General features: G+C 41.9%; 1 long non-coding RNA gene across 7 annotated transcripts in view; it reads right to left on the bottom strand.

The window, feature by feature from the left end:
- Positions 1-21,208, bottom strand: part of LOC106031698 (uncharacterized) — a 524,145-nt gene that overhangs the window by 15,134 nt on the left and 487,803 nt on the right. For 5 of the 7 annotated variants that reach the window (XR_010832893.1, XR_010832894.1, XR_010832895.1 and 2 more), the window contains 3 exons: positions 16,258-16,281; positions 4,548-4,622; positions 3,975-4,157 (listed from right to left, as the gene is read on the bottom strand). This is a non-coding gene — a long non-coding RNA (uncharacterized lncRNA). Of the gene's footprint in view, positions 1-3,974; positions 4,158-4,547; positions 4,623-10,012; positions 10,187-16,257; positions 16,282-21,208 lie in introns of all 7 variants that reach the window. The other 2 variants (XR_010832897.1, XR_010832898.1) reach the window with 2 other exon arrangements.

The raw sequence follows: 21,208 nt of genomic DNA, 5'->3' as shown, positions 1-21,208 counted from the left end.
TCAACTTACCTTGAACACCTGAACAACACAATCTCTCATATCTATGAAAGCAAATGAAAAAATCCATGAACTGAGCGCTCTTCCTGGATTTTGGTCATTTGGCTTTCATCAGATCCTCAGACTGTGCACACAGGCCTAAGGGAAAGAATCAGAATCAATTTTCCAGGAAAAAAAGTCTGAAATTTGAACGGGGGCGGGGGGGGGGGGGAAGGCTGATGTCTGACCTGCACAATGCCACCCCTCCCCCTCTGGATAGCTTTTGTAGATAGCTTGCTCTTTCAATTCCCCTGATTGTAACTGCCAGCATGTAAAATGAGCCTCTTGTGTAGATTGCTCTTAGCTGATTATTGTAAAGAGTCTCCACTTCAAATAAGGGGTTAAATCCTCCCTCTGCTACATGAGAATGTTTTTCTTCAAGCTGTTTGATTGGCCTGTTGCTCGTACATTCACTCTGTGGTGAAGGACTGGGGCAATGATTGCAAAAATCACACCCAGCACAGCTCCCTTAAATCTACTATTGTGTCAGAACATAAAGAGCAAAACTAAATCCTGCTCGCCTTAAAACCTAGAAGTATTTTTTTTTTTAATAGTGGACACATTTTAGAAAAGCAACAACATCTGATGCTTTAAGTCCTTCACTGGTCCCCTAATGATGACCGACTGGAATACTAGAGCATCCTTGGCTTCCCTTCAGGCCTTTTAACTGCTCCAGCTGGTCACTAACTGCTCTGTAAAAAGACCTCGGTGTGACACATTTGTACACAATATGGATCCTGCAGGTTCTCCATCCCCACGGCACTAGTTAGGCAAGTGTTCTCTTCATATACTGGCTATGCCCTGCCTTTCAGGCAATGTATATATATATATATATATATATATTTCTCTTTTTGCCAGCTTCTCTGACTTCTATTTTTAATATTCAGTTAACTTTGTAGAAAGTAATTATATTCTGCTCATTCTACACCAGCTGGTATTTACTTCATCCTCCATCAGGCATCAACAGAGCATGGGGCTGCAAGACAGAAATATTACTCTGGCAAGCATAAATATTTCATTTTTCACACCACAAATGCGTTGATGATTTATTAATTAGCCTAAAGGCCTGCTGCTTCTGCATAGCTGAGTAGCAAAATAACTCAGCTACGACGACTGAGAAAGTCTATGGCTCACATCCCATTGGAAAGCTTTGACCAGCAGCATGTCTGAAGGCTAAAAAACATTTCCAATGGGCCAAGACCAAAATTACCAAGATAAATCTTGGCTATTACCACCTTTGGACCAGCTTTGGAGAAATGCCTTGTCGAATTTCAAGCAGCAGCGGCAGCTCAGATACCGGCCTGGTGCCGGCTCTGTAGAGGGAACCTGTCTGGCTGCTGTCAAACACATTCTCAGCAGAACAGATACTCTATGGTAGTCACAATACTCATGCAAGCTAATAAAAGCAGAAAACCGAGTAATAGACTATTATTCTTTGGCATTGATAATTTCAGTTTTATGCTGGCAGCAATATCTAGCTTTTTGCTTTAAAAAAATAATAATAATCCTGAGACTCACCTTTTACATTTTAAAAAGAATATTCTTATATCTTGATTTTAGATCTTATATCTTGATATTACTTCAAGAACAGGTTGAAACACTGCCCACTTCATTTTACTTAAAAATTGCAATAATTTAGAAAGAATTCCCTAATTTAAAACGAAAAGCAGGGAAAGAAAAGATAAATATATCAAAATAACTTATACTAATTTCAAAGAAGGATCAAACACCATTTCAATACTGGAAAACATACTAGCATTCCCATTTTGACTCCATTTGCTTTGATTTTTAATTATACTTAAGTATGATTAATTCTCACTAGGCATGGATAAAAAACTGGACTGGACTGCTGGGTTCAAGGGGGCAGTGGTTCAAATCAGCGGCCTGTTACAAGCAGCATCCTCAGGAGTCAATACGGGGGCTAACGCGTCTCCATCAAATAGCCAGAATAACTGCACCCTGAGCAGCTTTGTAGGTGACACAAATTGCAGGGCAGAGAGATCTATCAGAGGGCAGGGCTGCTGCTTCGGGAACATGGATGGCTTCAAGGATGGAGCTGGAGGAGCCTCAAGGAGCTCAGCAGAGGCAAATGCAAGTCCCACAGCCTCATCCCAGGCAGCTACAGCAGGAGGGTAACCAGCACATTGGGAACGATTTCCCTCTGCTGGGCACCTGGGAGGCCACAGCACTCATGGAGTTTCCTAAAACCTGTCCCTCACTAGGGGAGAGATATTGATACCTTCAAGAATTGATATCCTGTGCTCAAGGGCTGGAGCGCATAGTGTACAGGAGGGGCTGATGGAGCTGGGGTTGTTCCACCTTGAAATGAGAAGGAAAAAGGGCCACCACCTGCAGTCTTCAACCACCGAGAGGGGTTACAGGGATGTCAGAGCCAGACCCTCCTCAAAGGAGGGCAGCGAAAGAGTGTGGAAATCTTCAGAAGTCATAGCAAGAGCCGGGTATAAGGAGATCTTAAAAAACAACCAACCAACCAAACACCGCAAAAATATTAAGCACTGCAATGGTTGTCTGAAGAGGCTGTGGGATCTCTGTGGTTGGAAGCATTCAGTGCTTGGCTGGACGAGCCTTCTGCCATCAGATTGCTCTTTGAAGCTAGCCCTGCTCTGAGCAGTAGGTTGGACTACTTAACCCTCCCAGTGGTTCCTTCTAAGCTAAATTATTCAATGATTTCTTGATTCAGAGAACTTAGCAGTAATTGCTATTTATATAGTCTACTCAATAATGGATGTTATTTGATATTTGTATCATATTTTTTTGATCCTATTCCAAAAAGATATCTGTTCTCTTTCCCTGCAAGAAGTCTCTTTTACACTCTTGAAAATGATCAGACATGACCAAAAGAGCAGCAGTTCCAAATTAGGGGAGCTTTTTAGTGCAGGGTTCTCAAAATGTAACCTTTTGTCCAGTTTGGTTTGAAAATACTTTTTAAAGTATCAGAAGTTTCCTTGGAGCTAAATTCCTCCTGGCAGTCACAGTACACTTGCACACACATCACCTTAATTCTGGGTAAAATAAAGCCTGTGCTTTTGGCTATCTTCCCCTCTGGCCTCATACTAGGACTTTTCAGCAGGATGTTTTGAAGAAATATTGAGATTGGAGTTATCAGCAATCTGCCTTTAGTTTTAATATTTCTCTTTTGCATGACACAGATGAGACTTGGGGAGTGGTCAAAGTGCACAGCGAGGCACCATCACTGCCCGAGACAGGAGGTGGCTGAAGTGCCAGGTAGATGGTGGGAGGGCTGCAAAGGGATAAAGAGAGGAGCCCATAAACATCAAAGCTCGGAATACAGCCTGTGTCTCTTGGTCTCAGAACAGTGCTATCTGATAGAAAAAAAGCTGGTATGGGGGGAAAAAAATCATTAAGAATATGTCTCTTGCTGACAACAGTCTGCCTGAGGTTAAAGACAGAAAGCAGATGCTGTTAGATGCCTTCCCAAGGGTTATTTTTAAGGTTACTCCTGTTCGCTAGATAAACATTACAAGATGACATGAGGGAAAAAGTAAGGGAGACACCGATGCCTGCTTCATGCGTGTGCCAGCAGCAGGAGGGCAGCAGGAAGAGGCAGCCCTGTAGCCTCTGGCGTGTGCCGGGTGCCCACCACCAGCCTGGCCACCGCACCAGGGGAGGTGCAGAGGTGCCAGTCGCTGCGGGCTGGCAGGGCCGCGAGCCAGCTGAACATGGGCACCAGGCACCTGGCAGCAAAAATGAGGCCATTCAAAAACAAAACAAAACAAAACAAAACAAAAAAACGTTGTGGTAGGATTCAGCAAAATGTGAATAAACAGAAGACACAACTCCTTTTGGAGGATTTCCTAAGTGGGTTTTGCCTTGCAGGAAACTTGCCACAGCCAGAACACTCAGAGTCCACCGCCATTTTCTCTAAAAGGTTCATGAGAGAATTGGTCAGTTCTCACCATTTGGTTACTAGTGAAGCAGTGCATGCTGAAAACGTGGTGGGTGTTTCCACTGCAGCTCTTCTGCTGCCCTCCAGAGAACATCCAGCTGAGTACTGTGGGAGCTGTGGGGCTGCCCTTCAGTCTAAGCAAGTTGTGAGAAACTTATACATCGAGACAATGGTTATTTCTCACTTCCATACTCTGCATTTTGAGATAAAAACAAAGGTTTTGGTCAACGTAACTCTATTTTGCTTCAGCATGGCTTTGGCAGTAAGCCTGTTCTAAAAGGACCCCCACAACTGTGTTTTAACACAGCAAGCATTGACTTATCTCTGGATCCACTTTTCTCAACTCTTCCTAGCAGCTGCTGTCAAATGCTACTTTATATATGTATACTTCACTTTATTGCACATTAATAATGCATGTGTTGTTTTTATTAACATTAATATTCCATTCATAAGTGTAGCTTTACTAAATTTTCAATTTGTATAACAACGGACTTACATGCTAATACACCTGCGACTGCGAATACCTTTTAGATGGACAGTTGCCCATTACCTTCTTAAACAAGCAATAGCGTCACCTCATTACCTTACACAAGAAGACACTGAAGGTTCAATTCCCAAGACAGAAATCTTCATTTTCTTTGCTTTGTCTGGCAGTTCCCTGCACAATAAAGATACATAACAGGAGTTGTTATTGTAAGGGAGGAGGTAATGCAAAGTTTCCTGTTTGTTGTTCTTTTTTTTCACTGAAAAATTCCAGACTTTTCATTTCAAACTACTGCACAAAGATGTCTGAGATCTCACACATAATACAGATTGTCACATTTTCTGCCAATTTTATACTTACAAGCCAGAAGGAAATTGGCATTAGACACAGTTTTGTTTATTTTTTATCTAAAAATGTCAATAAAATATTATAACCTATATCTGAGAAATGTCTCTCTGCTGCCCACATGCAATATTGTGCTTACTGCTTCCAGGCAAATCCTTTGTCCCAGGATGCATTTCCACGTGGTAGGTACCGTGGGAATTACCTGATGAGCAGCTTTGCCGTTCCTTTGTTGCCTTATGCCCTCAAAGAACTTTGCTCAAGCCAAGAATTCAAAGTTATTAATTGTCACCATGCTAACTTTTTTTGGCTGCCTTGAGCTTATGTCACTTATTACAATATATAATGCATCACAGCTGTGAAATGGGGCACCATAGCAACAAGGGCATGTGGGAGATGGCTATTAAACCAGAAAGGTAGGTGTGACAGAAGGCCTGGGGTTTGTCAATAATTCATGCTTTATGGCAAGAGGAAATTGATAAAAGGCATTTAAAAAGAGGTAAATCTATTCTTTTTCTGTGATCACGTAACACATCCTTCATGAAGATGTGAACTAACACCTCTAATAAAAGGTAAAGGACACACAATTCAGAGGCTGATCACTCAGATCTCCATTTCCTTACTGTTTCCCACAAATCAAAATGAAATACTGTCCTTGAAGGCAAGAAAGAATGAGCAACTTCCCAGAAAAAGAATGGACAAGAGCCAACACTATAGGGACAAAACTGTTTAGCATTCTGCGTGTAACTTTGCATCTATACTGCAATGCTGCCCTCATAATCCGCACAACCACTCAGCCTAGCAGGAGCCAGGCCGAGTTTCTGGAAAACAGTTTCCGGACACACAGGAGCTCCTTAACACCCTCCCTGTTACAAAGTAATCTGCGACCACCCTTTTAAGCCGTGAGATGGATGCATCTGCATTTCTGATACAAATGGTTTCTTGTTTTCTCCTTGCATCCATTCAGCCTGGTTCCTAAGACAACTGCTACTTCTCAACAGGTGGGAAACCCTCAGCCTCTACAGAAAACAATTGCAGAATAAGGACTGGGGGATTGGTGGCTTTGTTTTGAGAGAAACTGAGACAGCTTGCCTTTTTCCTCTCATTACAATATATCGCAAAGGGGCACAGCTCATGAGCAGAAAAGACACGGGATGCAGGACAGGTGTGTTGGTGCAGCTGCAGCATGACCTGGAGATGGCAAGCACCAGCCCCGAGCGTTTCCTACACAGAGTCCTCAGCTGGAGACCTCGCAGTTGCTGCAGGCTTCTGTAACGTTCCCTGCATTGTATGTACTTGTTGAAGTGTTGTTGATGCTTTTCTATCCATAAAGAGAAAAAATTTTTCTCCATCCTAGGAGAAAAATCAGTTTCCAGGATACCAATGTCATCAGCAGTCAGGACAAACTACTTGTTCTCCTCATCGGCTTTTGTGGGAGCAAAAGCACCTAACAACTTGCCAAATACAGTACGTGGCCAAAGGATTGGCTGTCTTGCAAAAAGGAATTAATCATGAGCAGTCCTGCTGAAAATAATGGAAATATTTAGATGGACAAATACTATCATGGAAGAAGATAGCCTAGTTTAATAGCAAATAATGAAAACTAGTGAAAAAGAAATAAGTGAAAATATTGAAGAAATGAAAAATTCATGTTTAAGTGCTAGGAGAATTTTGTAGTCAAACTATAGTGATAGAAGTTCCTGTTTTGGTCAGCAGATCTATAGCTCTTCCTTGAAAGGAAAGATGGGGCAAGAGAAGGTAAGAATAAAAAAATTAAGCAAGGACTGTTTTCATCTAAAACTTGGGAATAGATGCCTTGGCTGCAATGCGTTTCCATTCCGGTTTAGATTGATGTATTTATCCAGCAAAATCCAGAAGCTTTTCTGAGGTGATGTTGCCAGTGGTGGCCTTTAGAAGATTCTGAAAAACACTTTAAGAGAGACAGGGAAAGGAAAAGTCAACCTAAAATTAGATTGTTTGCTCCAGCATATCCAAATGAGATTATGGTGTGAAAACCTACATATGTTCATCTTTCAACGCACCACTAACTAAAGAAAAATGCATGATTTGCAACATAAAACTAAGAAGATGAACAACTGGTGTAAAACAAAGGCATCTTCCTCAAAGCCATCAGTCGATGGTATCTGGAAATCCCTTTTGCTTTGATATTTGTTCATTTTGGTATAATTTTACTAATGGTGAAGAATGAGATCATTATAATCTACTACTACAAAAAAAATCTAATCTACTGATCTAACGTAAAATATAAATCTTTATTATAATCTGCATGGTCAAGCAGCTCAGATCTCTCTAATCTCAACACTGTCTCTGGACCCACTTCCTTGTTATACATGAAGGAGTTGGAATATTGCAGGTGGTTTTGATGATACAGGAACCACACAATGAGGATACATCAAGAGCTTTATCTTAAACTGACTTCTGTGACCGAACATGCCCATGTTTCCTAGCTCTCAAAGATCAGGTATTTCCTATGAATATTATAGATAATATTATAGGGAGTTAGAGAAAGAAACGCAACAGGTTTCATAGCCCTGATGATGTTCAGTGCAGGTATCTATTTTCCACAGTTCAATACTGCCAAATATTCAGTGTGGAGAAGGGGACAGGTTTCAGGGGAAAAAGGCAGAGAAAAATCTTAGGTATATGTGGAGTCAGCAAGGAACTCCAACTATAAGTGAATTAAAAAATGAATTGACCCAAGTGACACAGGTCCGGAGTAGTTTCATTAGTTGTGCTTGTGCAGTAGCTCCCTCTGGGACCAAGGGAGACGTGTTCCTCTGCATTTACGTGTGGCCTCAGCCAGCATGAAGGTGAATAGGTTGTGCTTTAGCCTGCGGCACCATTAAGCCTGTATAAGAACATTTCTATGCAGCTTTAACATAGGTAGCCTACAAAGGCTTGCTTTTAAAGTTGTACATGAAGTTACATTGAGATCAATATTCCTTTTACATTTGCTGAATTTAAGCAAGGGACATCTCTTCTCCCTTTACCTTCTGTCCCATTCTCTTTTCCAGCAGCCATAAAGACTATCTGGAAATATACCAGTAAAAGATTTATTCAAAATTGGTCAAATGCATTTGCACAGAAAGCTCCTGCCAGCTTTTTGCATAATCCTACCATGTCATTCTTACGTGATCTGAAAGATAAGGTATTAACATCCCTAAGGGGAAGGAGCTGATACTGATGGAACAGAGATGGCTACAGATAGTGCTGCATTATGGAAGTTAACAAGTTCACAACTCGTTCTCTGGGAAAGGTTGGCCCAAGCCAGCCTTCCTGTGCTGCATGTGAAAGTCATGGAGGCTTTCAGAAGTAGTGTGTGATAGAGCTATACGTTGCTGAAAAGCTAGCAGTTGTCTCAAGTGTCTTATTAGTGCCTTGCTTTGTTCTTCTGAAGATCTTCTTAAAGGTTGGACTAGATGATCTTGGAGGTCTTCTCCAACCTACACAATTCTCTGATTCGTAATGGCAAATACATCATTCCTTTCTCCAACATGTGGCCAAGATATTCTACTTACAGGTATTTGAGAATGCATAAAGCTGCAGACACTCCTTAGAGAAGTACCCCAGTTTCTTTAAAAGCTCTTTAGTGTTTTAAAAGCTAAAGAAAAATATATTGTAAGAATTTCCTTATGAATCACAAGAACTTACTATATTGTGTTCTGACAGAAGGGAAGTCTACAGTACAATTGTCTCTTTCTTTGCAGTTTTTGTTTCACAATAGAAGTATTTTCTTCCATTTCCCCTTCTGTATGATTTATTTTTTCCCCGCTGTAGCATTTCATGTTCAGCAACAATGCTAATTTACCAGCTATTCTTTGCAGCCCTGTTTAATTTGTCATGTACATGTTTACATTTAGATTATGCATTTCTACCTTTTTTTTTTAATTGGAACAAATGGCAGTAAAAGCACATTAGATATAATGTTTACATCCAAATATAAATAAGCATGAATTTCACATGCCCTACAACAAGAATAAAACCAAATGCTGCATTTTGTCACCTAGCAAGGCCTACAGTGTGAGGCAGAGGGAGCAGATATCCAACACGTGCACTAGAACCTACACGGAATAGGTTGAGGGAAAGCACGATGAAGCTCCACTTCTTCATCTCCCAGCACTGCCCTGCTGTTGGAGAAGGCCTTTTCAATCTGACTTTTTCCTAAAAAGGCAAACGTCACCAGTGGCACCATGAACATAACCCTTCCTTGTCATAGTCACAGGCATCTTAGAGCTAAAACAGCTCGTGAGGGACAGCTGCAGGCATATCTGGCTTGGACCTTAAGCTACTGAATGACTCTGAAGAAAAAAATAATAATAATAAAAAAAAATCAAATGCCAGTTACCCAGCAAGCCAGGAGAAATGACCACCTGTGATAGCTCAAAACGATCTCTGGAAAATGAGAATCCCAATCTCCTGCTTGTTTTCTGATTCTTAATAACCTTTGATCGCAAACTACACTCATGCCATCTAATGAATATGAATAGGGTATAATAATTTCCAGAAGCAGCATAGCAATAAGCCAAATTCTGCCTGATCTTAGCGTTATCCATAGAATTATTGGAACTGTTTCCCTGTTAATCATCCAAATGCTGGTGCAGGGGAAGACTGAATTCTCTCAGTTATAAGTCTTTCACAGCAGCAAATGCTCAATTTTTAGGATATCAGCTTTAAGACACTTCTTTTTTCCCCCCACACTGGAAAATTCCATAGCAGAGCTTAAAAAAGCTAAATAAAATGAACTTTTTGCTGAATGAAATAGAACCAGTGATGCTTTTTTTCTGTCATTTCTTCCTTTCTTTACCTTTGGCAATCTCACTTCTGAAAAGGGCAACTGAAACACCGTAACTCTCCAAAGCTGAAAAACTTTCTTCATCTGAGTTTCGTCTTTGCTATAGAAAGGGTTTAGAAAAGCTGCAGAGCAGCAAGAAAGTAGAAGGCTAAGTAGATAAAAATAACCAGTGAGGAAGAATAGATATCACTTACTACACAGAATGTCAAAATAGAAAATTGTCTGTTTCTCTGCCTATGTCTTCCCAGACTTTGCCGGGAGGGAAACATTAAATATTGAAGCATTTGAACCTATAATTTATTTTAATTATCATGTTGAGAAAGCCACCAAAAAAAACACAAACAAACAAACAACAAAACAAACAAAAAACCCCACAAAGAACAACACAAGAATTACTTAATTCAAATACCTCAAAATGGCAACAGCCTCAAGCATTTGAGACGGAAGGTGAGCGGGGAAGAGATGTGTTTCCCCATCAGGAGTGAGCTCTGGTGAGGCTGTTATCTCCAGCTGCCGAAGTGGCCGTGGCTCGCCCCTCTTCTCTCCCAGATGAAGGGCAGGTGATGTGCATGGATCTGCTGAGCTGCGAATCCACATGCAGAACCGGTGTGCCATAATTACATCACTTCAAACATCACTAGCCAAATAAACTAAATATTTGTCCCACCGGCTCTGGCACATGCAGTCAGGGGCTGTGAAAACATGGGTCTCACGTGCAGCACCTGCTCTGTAGGGCCAAATGCTGGTGGCCTGCAGCAGGTGCCAGGCGAGGAGCTGAGCCACAGGGCCTGGCTGCGCACAGCCCCAGGAAGCGACTGCACCGTGAGCAATGCTAAACGCCCCGCAGATACAGGTTTCAGAAGCAGTGGAGGAAAAGGGATCCCTGAGGATGCCCAGAGGGAAAAAGCACAAAAACAAACTATCCGTACAGCTGCTTATTTTGAGGTTTAGCTTTTGCTGTTGTGCTGGGAGGTACAAGCAAAGCGAGCACCAAGGAGCAGATGATAACGAGTTATCTCAGTTCTTGCCTGTATCGTGCACGGGCTCTGGGGGCTGGCTGAAGACACGGCTCCTTTCCACAAACACACAGCACTGAAAGGTGAGCAAATTCTGTTTCTGACAGCCCTGAGGATGCCCTAGTCTCCATTTCCTCCCCAGCCCTTACTGCTCTGGGAGGAACAACTCACACTGATGAATAACAAAGAGGAAACAACATTTTCTAGCAGTAGCAGAAGGGTACGAAACCACCTTTTTGCTGCAGTCAATCCCGCACAGGTCTATTAACCTCATCAAAGAGAAGACCCAGCTGTTTAAAATAACAGCACAACAGCTTTTCTGTCTCTTCTGCTCCAACAGCAGCATGAATCCTCCTAGATGTCTCCCCTTGCAGAACTCTGGCTATGAAACGCTCCTAGGGTAATGATCTGCACCTTGGGAATTTGGAAACAGTGTTCTACTCTTTAGGAAGAAAAAATGATACGATATAAGGGCATGGTATGATATGGTACGAAATGGTATGATATAAGGGCAGAGAAACATAATGGTAGGTTGACATAAAGGAATAGGCAATTTTCAGAAAGTTTATCTGCAGCAGATCATAATTTTCAAATGTAAAACCTATTCAATGAGAGAAGAAATCAAACAAATATATTGAAGAACATATTCCTTGCTTTTTTCCTCAAAAGAAGGGAAGAAAGTACATTAGAGCTGGTTGAACAATTTGCAATGAATAATGTAGCTAGGTTCTACCTTTGCTCTGTTTGTGTATTGTCAGTGAACACTGTTTTTTTCCACTGTTTATTCACTGTTCAAAAAAAACATTTGCCAAACAATTCCTATGCATAATCTGTTCTCAAATACAAAAATACAATCTCAATATGAGCACTTATACTTTAGGAAAAATACTTGAGTGATGCAGGCATGTTATGCATAAGTTGCTCAAAGCGAAGTTTGCACAGCAAATTACCATGATTTGTCCCAAAATATAATTCAGTGAACAAGATGACTGAGGCATGCTGAGGAGGGCAAACCAAAAAAATCCAGCCAGGAGGGGGCTTGGCAAGTGCCCCAAGTACCCAGGCCCCGAGCCACTGCTGGTGAACACGGGGAGACTTCTCACAGCTTTGCAGTTAAGCTCACAATTAAAAGTAAAATAAAATAAAAAAATTACTATCTTGAATTCCTTATGCCCACAGCTCTGCAGGGCTTTTCCCTAAGAATATAAGATAAAGTACCTCCTATGTCCACCACTCTGCTATTTCTCATGCTTTGCTTCCCCTTTCTGACCCTCAGCAAGTAAATTAGAGTTATTTCTCTCCTCGCTATTGCATTTCAAGTGCAAGCACATTACAGGGCTAATGCATTTACAGCCACCTCCTGAGCTGGAATCTCTTCATTCATATACTGGCTCCCATTAGTCTCCAAGTAAGTCACAGCCCACAACCCCTTGGTGCTCAGATCCCAATAAGCTGGGCAATCACCCCGCTGTCCTGCAGCCAGAGACAGGCCCGAGGCATTAGGTGCAATCATATCTTTGGGGGCACTGTTGTGGCTGCGGTGCAGCAAGAAGAGCTATGACACAAGCACCCTAGATTTCCTACATGGGTAATCCTGACAGCTTCTCCCATGGACTGTGATCTCCAGCCACCATGTATCTATTAGTTTGTTCAGCAACAGGGGCCAAATCAGCCCAAGGTTTATTACTGTTTTATATGTCACCTCTGAAACACGACCTAGGACTCTGTTTGCAATGTGGTTTAGGAGAGATGAAAAAGAGTATGCAAAAATTGATGGAAGTAAAACCCCATTTTCAAGCTTCAGTGTCTACTATTAAGGCTGAAGAAAGGACAGATTGGCTAGTAAAAGCAGCACATCAATTATTTCCTTTTGTTTTTATTATGGAAAATGCTTAGAGGGAAAACAGACATAGCATCACCCTGTATCAGCAGATTTAGCACTTGCTGGAATAGATGAGAGCACCATAAACTCTGATCCTGTTAGAATGAGAGAATGTTTCTCTGCTTCGAGGAAAAGACAACAAATCTCCCTGGATGTGGCTCTTTTAAGAGACACCACAGGCTTCAGAGATAAATCCACCATGCTGAATAGCAGCATCACACAGTCAGAGCCCCAGGGGTGGGAAAGGTCAAGAACAGCAAATAAAAACACAGTATTCTCTCCCACCCCTGTTTTTGTTATTAACAATTAAGAATACAAACCCTTGATACAACTCTGCCAGAGATGAGTCGAAGGGTAGCACAAGGGTACTGCAGGGGTATAAGAGGGGTTAGTTTCATTGCAATCCAAGTTTGCACCAAGCTTTGAATCGGGATGTGTAATAGAGTGCCTTGCGCTAGACCAACTTGATTTGCTAGAGAAAGTCATCAAGTCGGGTGACAATTTAGTTTGCAAAAAAAGATGATTTTGTATTTAGAAGACAAAGCTTTGTGGGATGAAAGCAGAGGTAGGTGCCAATACCAGACTGTTTTTAGTAAAGCTGCTGGGATGCGTGGGGAAATTGGCTCAAATGCATATTTCATTCAGTCCCTGATTTACTGCTGTTAGTCTTCGTTCTTCCAGCCACTCAAAATATGCTGAAGTAGAAATAGAGTTTAATCTATCTAAGAGGAGTTCCACTCTTTACTACAGCAGGCTCGCACAGACATGGGCATCACCCTAACTCAATTATTTTTTGCTTCTCGTCTTCAACTATGCTGGCCTTCGCTGCTCAGTCAATGAAAGCTGTTATACAGCTGACAGGAAATTTCCCAGTTGAAAAATATGCTGAGTGCCAGCTGAAACTTGCTGAGTGCCATTTCATCAAGCAGCCACTGTGCCTCTTTACAGCGTAAGTGATAGACTGAGGCACAAGACCTCTGAGGCCCACAGTTGCCTTGGCCTTGAATGTTGTTTGCCTGCTCTTAGAGCATCTTGTCCTAAGTGCCAATTATTGTTCAAGAAGCCTTTTGAAATTAAGCTCTCTTCTGGGTTGCAGAGGTGTGCTTTCATTTTTATTTTTTAATGTGCATATCACCTTGTTTTTTCAATACAGTGAGGAAATGGAGGTCCGTTGGCAAACCACACTCTCCTGTAAATTCTAAGATTTGAAACTTAGCACATAGCGACCCATCCGAGGTACGCAGAGCAATGATAGAGCTGGATATGTGTTTAGTACAAGTTAGGTTCTCAAAACTCACTTCAGGGAAGTTACGTACCTAAGAACTCTTTGCTTTTGAAAAACTTCCTTGGGCATATAACTGGTCAAGCAATGTCATTTGTAGAGTAGAGCCACCCCTTTGCCTTTGTCACTCAAAAACTATTTAAATCAAGTATATGCAGCTTTCTGCTGAAGGTTGAGAGGCACAACAGATGACCACTGCATATGAAATGAAACTGTTTTCAGCTGTTAGGTTTTTTTTTTAATCTGTCCACCTCCCCTATTACCTCACTCCCCCACATGAAAATACCAACTGTGCCCAGATGCCTGAAATTAATACTTAGTCTATACACACCTTCCAGCTTTATGACTGGTCTGTACATTTTACTGAACTAAGCCACTTGCACATCTGCTGGGTTTTGTCTACACTTACAAGAACTGCAGCAACATTTTCCACTCCCCATTCGTCTATGAGAACACACTCTAGACAGGCTCAAAAAGGTAGAGCTGCTGTACCCTGAGGGAACAATGTTGTCAGAGTTTGAATTTTTGGCATAACTTTCAAAGGCTATAAACCATTTCATAGACTAACAACTCCAGATTGCACTTGTGTTAGGAAAACAGCCCACAGAAAAGTTGAAAAGGTTGCTTTTAGGCATTTGTTTATATTCTAAACTTGATTTACCCCTCACTGGTCAGTCATAAGCCATTTAAATTTCTCATTTAAAACAGAGCAGCTACAAATCCTTCTGTTATCTAAGCATGTCAGAAATGAAACTTAGATTGTTTCTTGCATTTCTTTTTATCATACTAGTTCAAGTGCATGCCACGCATGAAAGCTTGGTCTCTGCTTTCTTCTAGCCAGAAGCTTTTAATCCTCTTAATGAGCGACTTACCCATTTTACTTAGTCTGGTCAGATACAAAATCATCTGTGCATTCAAAGAATTACAAGTATGGAGCAACACTGCATGAAATTACCTCAAGGAGTTCCATATGGCTCTTGCTATCTGCAAGACTATCCTACCTAATAAACCCAGGGGATTCAGATAACATATTTACAAACCCTACTCATCGATTTTTGCCTCTTTTCCTCTCCTCATTAAACAAGACAGGTTCTCAATTTAAAGTCACCAGTTAACAGCTAAAAGCAACTTTTATAGGTTCTGTAGCAAGTAGGAGTGACAAAAACACCTCCTCTATCACTTCCTGTAGGTCAATAAAACATAACATGATGAACCATCTGCTGCTCGTATAATGGAGAAAGGCTGGAACAACACATCAGAACCAATCTCATCTTTTCTGGGTTGTCTTCATGAGTTAAACATAACCCTCCCTCTATCTACATGGCAGAGCTTCTGACGTAGCTCTGGGATAGCAGAAGGTACTCCACACACTAACCACCTTCTCTGCTTCCATTCTCACTACAACCAGCTTACAGTGAGTGAAAACACAAATTAAATTACCAAAAACACCATTTATGAATTTCTTACAATTCTCCACAAAGGACTAGGTGTTAAACACTGTCAACAAGGCAAAAGCAGTGAAGGTATGGCATTAATGGTCAACCCGTGCATCACATCTGGAAGAAGTGTGTTCACATCTGGAAGAAAATCTGAATACAAGCCAGGGTACTTGCATACTAGATGTAGGGCAGATGGGGAGCAGAATGCCCCCCAACTAAGTTGTAGGAAATGCATGGACTTGGCAGGGGTATGCATGGGGAGGTGCACACCGCAGGGCAGAGACGAGACAACCCAGCCTCCTATTTGTCTCCTGAGTGCTGAGGAAAAACAGTGCAGGAGGGCAGTGGGACACCAGAGTCAAAGTTAAGGCTAACACCCATCCCAGATGTGCACTTATCTTAGTGAGTGTGGAAACAGTGCTGCCCCTTGCTGTGGGAGCAGCCACCTTCCAGAAGCTGTCCTGGCCCAGCCCAGGGAAAGCTCCCAGCAGCTGCTATATGTGTAATTAATTATTCCTTGCCTCTCCACCTCCCAGCAGGCTCTGCAGGGAATACAAGGTCCACAGAGAAGACTGATAGGATTTTCCACAATGATTTGTAACACTATCTGTGCCCTTCTACTGGTGTAAAGGCAAAAAAATAGGAGATGAAACACTTAATTCCTTTTATCATCTGAAGAATAAAAAGGGGGAGAGGACACCTGAAAAAATAAAAGACCTTTGATATAAAAGTAGGTCTTAAGTTGTCCTAGATTACTCAGCAGTTTAAAAGAAAATTTTATTTAATTGAGAAAAATCTTGCTTGAAATAGAATCAACTTTAAATCAACCAGATTCATGGAACATCAATAATTTAATTTCTGGGTGCTATTAAATAATTACTACTTCTCTTCTGATATTAGTTTAAGCTAAAAACTAATTTCCTTAGTCATGATGGACAAAGGTTCAAACATTAGCATCAATGTATCTGTTATTTCTACAATCATTTTTGTGAATAGTCACTGACAAACAGCTTAGACACGGTACATAAGTCTTACCTTGCTTTGACGTTCTGGCTTCACCTGAAATTCAAACGGAAAGCAAGGAGCATTAATCCAACAAGACAAACAAAAGAATACATCCCCTCTCACCAACAACTGACAAATTAAACCAACTGCTTTGACAGGAAAGGGAAATCCCTGCTTGTGTAAATATCATGTCAGTTTTTGTTGTTATTGTTGGTGTTTTTTTTTTCTTCTTTGATGGCATGTTTTAGGTGGAGGTAGCCTGTTAAATGTCCAGTTAAGCCACGACTTTCTAGAAGGAGAGATGCCCATACTGCTCTCTTCCAGACATTTCTCATAGCAATTTTTTATTTCCTCTTTTATATATAAAGCTAAAATATTTTAAATATTTTTACTTCAAGTGTTTTTGTTTTTGGAACACAGCAGAGGGACTATTACATTTCTCAGAGCTTCCATTCAACGTTAACTGTTTGAGGTCTTCTAGGGCTGCTTGGAACTGGAATTCCAGAAGACTTTTAGATGTATCACAACTTTATGTACTGTCAAAAACGCAAAGTGATTAATGTGGCTTTTAACTCTTCATCTCTCAGAACTAAGGTCTCCCAGAAAACAGATTAATTCACAGATTTAAGAACAGGAAGGTTTCTAAAATAAATTGTTGTCCATATTGAAACTGATAAATAGCAAATCCTTCCAAACCCATTTGAATGTTCTTCAAACCACTATGGCATACACAACACAGCTCAGTTTCTGCATCAGATTTGCCTAGGCTCAGCCAGAATGAGCTCACGCAAGCTAATGAAGCTGCCTCAGGAAGGCAACTTGCTGCAACTGAGTCCTACAGCAGCTGTGAAGTTCTTTACACCTCAAAGTGTGAAGTGCCACCAAAGCTGGCAGCATTCCTGTTTTCAGGGAACAAAGGTTTCACATTAACATGAGATTGTTGCCCCTTAAAATAAAGCAGAGCCAATCTATCAAGGTGGTAAATCAAAAGCACTAGCAACCCGGTGTCACCGTATCACCTTTTTATAGCAAGGTGGCTGCTGCCACCAGACCTGACATTATCCTTGAGCTTATTGCCGCTCTGAATAAGACCATGACGCAAGACTATTTTTTGTGTGCCAAGGGTAGGATGGCTTCTTACTCGCTCTTGCTATGTATGCCACTTTAATGTCAGACCCTGCCTTTAAGCTAGTTAATCAATCCAGCCAAGGGACACTGATCTTATGTCTGACACTGACCTCCAGTTTGGAAGAGAGCACCTCCCAGTGCCATCTCTGCTCACCCACAAATACGTACTTGCCACCCTGGGACACTTCAGGGTGGCACTGCCACACACCTCCCCAGCCTGCTGTGCCCCACCACACTGCCCACCTCCCTGTCCGGGGGCTGCAGGGTGTCCCGAGGGCTGTGACTTGCTTTTCTTGAGCACAGGGACAGGGGTTGCTGCTTCTCCTCTGCAGGAATACAGCAGGCTCTGCTGGCCGCTGGGACTCACTTCTGTGCAGGGTTCTCGCTTTGCAAAAGATAGGCATTTTTTGCCAGACAGTTGGCAGCTTTGTTCCTCTCAGGAGCTGTCTGTGAGGGTCTTTCAGCTGCATCCCTCCCATCATTTTGACTGGCCATAGGAGAGAAGCAATATTTAAGCTGACAAAACGCTAGCTGTCAGACACCCTGAGGGAACCATGTCACTGTTGACAGGGTCTCATGCCATGCTGTAGCAATAACAGAAATTGACTCATTTTGAATAATTAACCTGTAAATTTACTTGTTTTGCTCTTTTCAAGACTTCCATCTTATTGAACGAAAAGTAACTGGGGAGAGCAACCCCCCTCTCCCCAGAACCAACCCTCTTGTCTGGAAACACCCTCCCAGTCTAGGCAGGGGTGCCACCACGCTCCAAACAGCGGTAAGGTGGTGGGATCCCAGCACATTGCCAGGGGTGCTCTGCACTAAATCTGGGCTGGCATCCCACGGCCAGAATTGTTTGAAGGTGCAATACGTTGCTCATGCTTTTGCAGGGCAGAATCCCATTCTGCTTTCCCCTTTGCCACCAACACTGTTTTGCCCAAGCTGCCTGAGCCATTCCTTCACTGTATGTCCTGCTGCTTCTCATTTGTATTTTAGACTGTTGCTTTTTTCCACCACCACCCCTCATCACGTACATCCATGCCTAAGCCATATAATTTGGGATTAATTGTTCCACTCCTGCTAAATGTCATCGACTTTTGGCTCATTGGCTCATTTCTTCTTTAACATTTTTTATTTAAGGGCTAAGTAAATGGTAATAGCCAAATAAAGCTTTACCCTATATATAAAGGGCACCTTCCTTTTTGAACCCTGAGGACAGTCTTATACCAAAGCATTTCAGTGCAATTGAGGCAAATGCATGAATTAACATATATTTTATTTCTGAGCTCAACAGTTACTTTTCATCCACCATTACCCATTTCTTATTTTTACAGCCTTGCAAAGGAGGAAAAAAGAAATCAGATTGCTTTCCTAAAAAACAACATCCTTACAGAACAGCAAGAAACCATCTGAAGCTCTCCCTGGGCAAAGTTTGTACTTTCCAGAATTGGCAGGTGCACGCAAGGAATGTGACACAAAGTGCAGTTTGTGTAACGTGCCAGAGTCCTGGCTTGACAGCCAACCGCTGCCTCAGTCATCAGCATTGCTGCCTTTTCTCCTCATACTTACAGGCAGCTTTGACACTCGTCTGCAGCTCCCTGACCTCCTCTGCAGTTTGCATTTGGCGCACCTATGGTGCTCGTGAAGTAAAGGCAGAGAACAAGCAGCAGAGGCAGGGTTTCCGACCAGGGTCTGACATCCACTGCTTTAAAGTGAGTTGCTTCAGGCTTAATACTGGTCTTTGCTCATAGACACTTTTCTGGAAAACACAGGCAGTGAAGTAAACCTGACCCTGCGCTGGTCCTGGTCTCAAGCACAGCAGGGCATGGAAAATCAGCCACAGCAGAGCCTGGTGCAGGGGAGAGGGGCTGACCTGAAAACAGCATCTGAGTGATCTGGCAATGACTGTGCTGGTGCTCAGACCTTAAAAGGATTGCACAACGTGGTTGTCCAATTCAGACAAAAGAAAGTTAAAGTCTTCTGTTTGTATGCCACGGGGCTATGTGCCAAGTGATACACAACTTACCCCAGGAAGGTGGGAACAACAATTAGCAATGCTTATGCTTTCGGGCTTCAACCATAATCCAAACTACAGCACTATTTATTATTAAAAAAAAAAAAAAAAAAAAAAAAAGAAGTGAATGCAGACCCCAGAGTACAAAAGCCAGTGAGTTTGCTCACTCACACAAGCACTCTCACAGGAGAGGCATCTCAGGACCATGCTGCTGCCCCAGGTCTGGGAGCAGGCTGCAGTCTTGCAAAGGCTCTTACATGAGTTTAAGCAAACCAGTCTTGGGAACACCACACGCTGTCAGACCATTATCTCATGGCTCAGTGGAAGCAGAGGACACTCGGACCTGCTTGGAGCCGCTTACCAGGCCCGAAGATCAACCTTAGTATCTTCATTATGCGCTTTGAAGAAGAAACGTGAAGATATTTTGGGAGGACCAGCTTGTTCACACAGAAAACCTCACACGGATTTGCCTGAAGCAATTCGTGAGTCTACAACAACTGGCCAAGTAATTTCAACAGATCAAAACATCAGGAAAACATCAGGAAGAAAAATAAATAAATAAAGGCAACACCTTAGAAACACTGTCTTTCCTTTCCTCATTTTGAGAAAAAAAAAAAAGTGTTTTGAAACTCATACAAATTCACTCCTGAACAAAATTCCCTTGCCCCAACAGAAAGTAAAACATTAATTTGGGGATTAAACTGAATTTGTTAAGTATTTATACTGGCTTTCTCCTTCTGCTCCTAAGAAGGACTCAAGTAAACAAACAAACAACTACCAAGAACACAAAACCAAGAAGACCTAGAAATTTCACTCCCATCTGAGCTGAATTCTTTTCCTTATTCAAGTCATCACCTGTACAAGACAAACTGACCAAACAACCCAGCCCCACCACCCTAAACGGCATATTTATATCCACATATTTTGCAAGCCAAAAGAAAAAATACCTTTTCTGTGTCAGTCTAGGAAAGGAGGAGAAGAAAAACAAGCTTCTCTGCAGCAGAGCTGAGGGGCCCCCACCTGAGGTGCTGCTACGTGCCTCCTGCCTTGCCAGGTGTGCTCCCTTGTTTAGGGGTTGATTGGTGCACCTGAACCCAATTAAGGGGTGGCACAGACCTGCAAAACCCATGTCTGAGGGTGGTGTCTCTGCCCCCTGCCTCCCCATCCCTCACAGCTGCTCTCATGCTGCACAATGGTGCAATATGAAATTAAAATGCTCCCATAGTTGATACCAGGTGAAGACCGTTGCCTTTTCAGAGCCAGGCATGCACTGCTATGCTTTATGTTCCTTTGGAGTCTAACCTGCCACCCTCCTCTTCCACACAGACATGGAAGGTCTCCTGAAAATGGAACAGAGGTTTATAAAAATAGATCACTTGTACATCTGCTCTAGAGCTCTTACTGTGCTGTGAAATTATACCCACACCATGTTTTGTGATTTCAAAGGCTATGCAATTACTTTTCCTTGGAAAGTACAAAACCCTGAGACAAGTGGATCTCTTAAAAATTCATGTCTCTCTTGTGTACTGCTTTTTTTTTTCTTTTCCCATAATTAATAATTATTTAAACATGTGGTTGTGCTCAGTCTGACACTCCTGGAAAATTGCTGAATCTGTTTTGAAGACATCAGTATAAAAGAAACAAGAAAGAAAACTGAAGAAAGCTCATACTATTTACCTTCCCCACCTACAGAGCTGTGTGTACATCAATCCACTGCTATTTGCTTGTTTCTATTTACTACACAACTTCTACATTTCAGATATCACCAAAAAAAAAAAAAAAGCAGCCTTTTTTTAATATGCTTCTGATTTTTTAAAGTGGGGAATGTGACTTATATTT

This window comes from Anser cygnoides, chromosome 7, assembly GCF_040182565.1.
Source record: "Anser cygnoides isolate HZ-2024a breed goose chromosome 7, Taihu_goose_T2T_genome, whole genome shotgun sequence".
NCBI classification, from domain to species: Eukaryota; Metazoa; Chordata; class Aves; order Anseriformes; family Anatidae; genus Anser; species Anser cygnoides.
The sequence above is the reverse complement of the archived record's forward strand: the minus strand, read 5'-3'. Positions and strand labels throughout refer to the sequence as shown.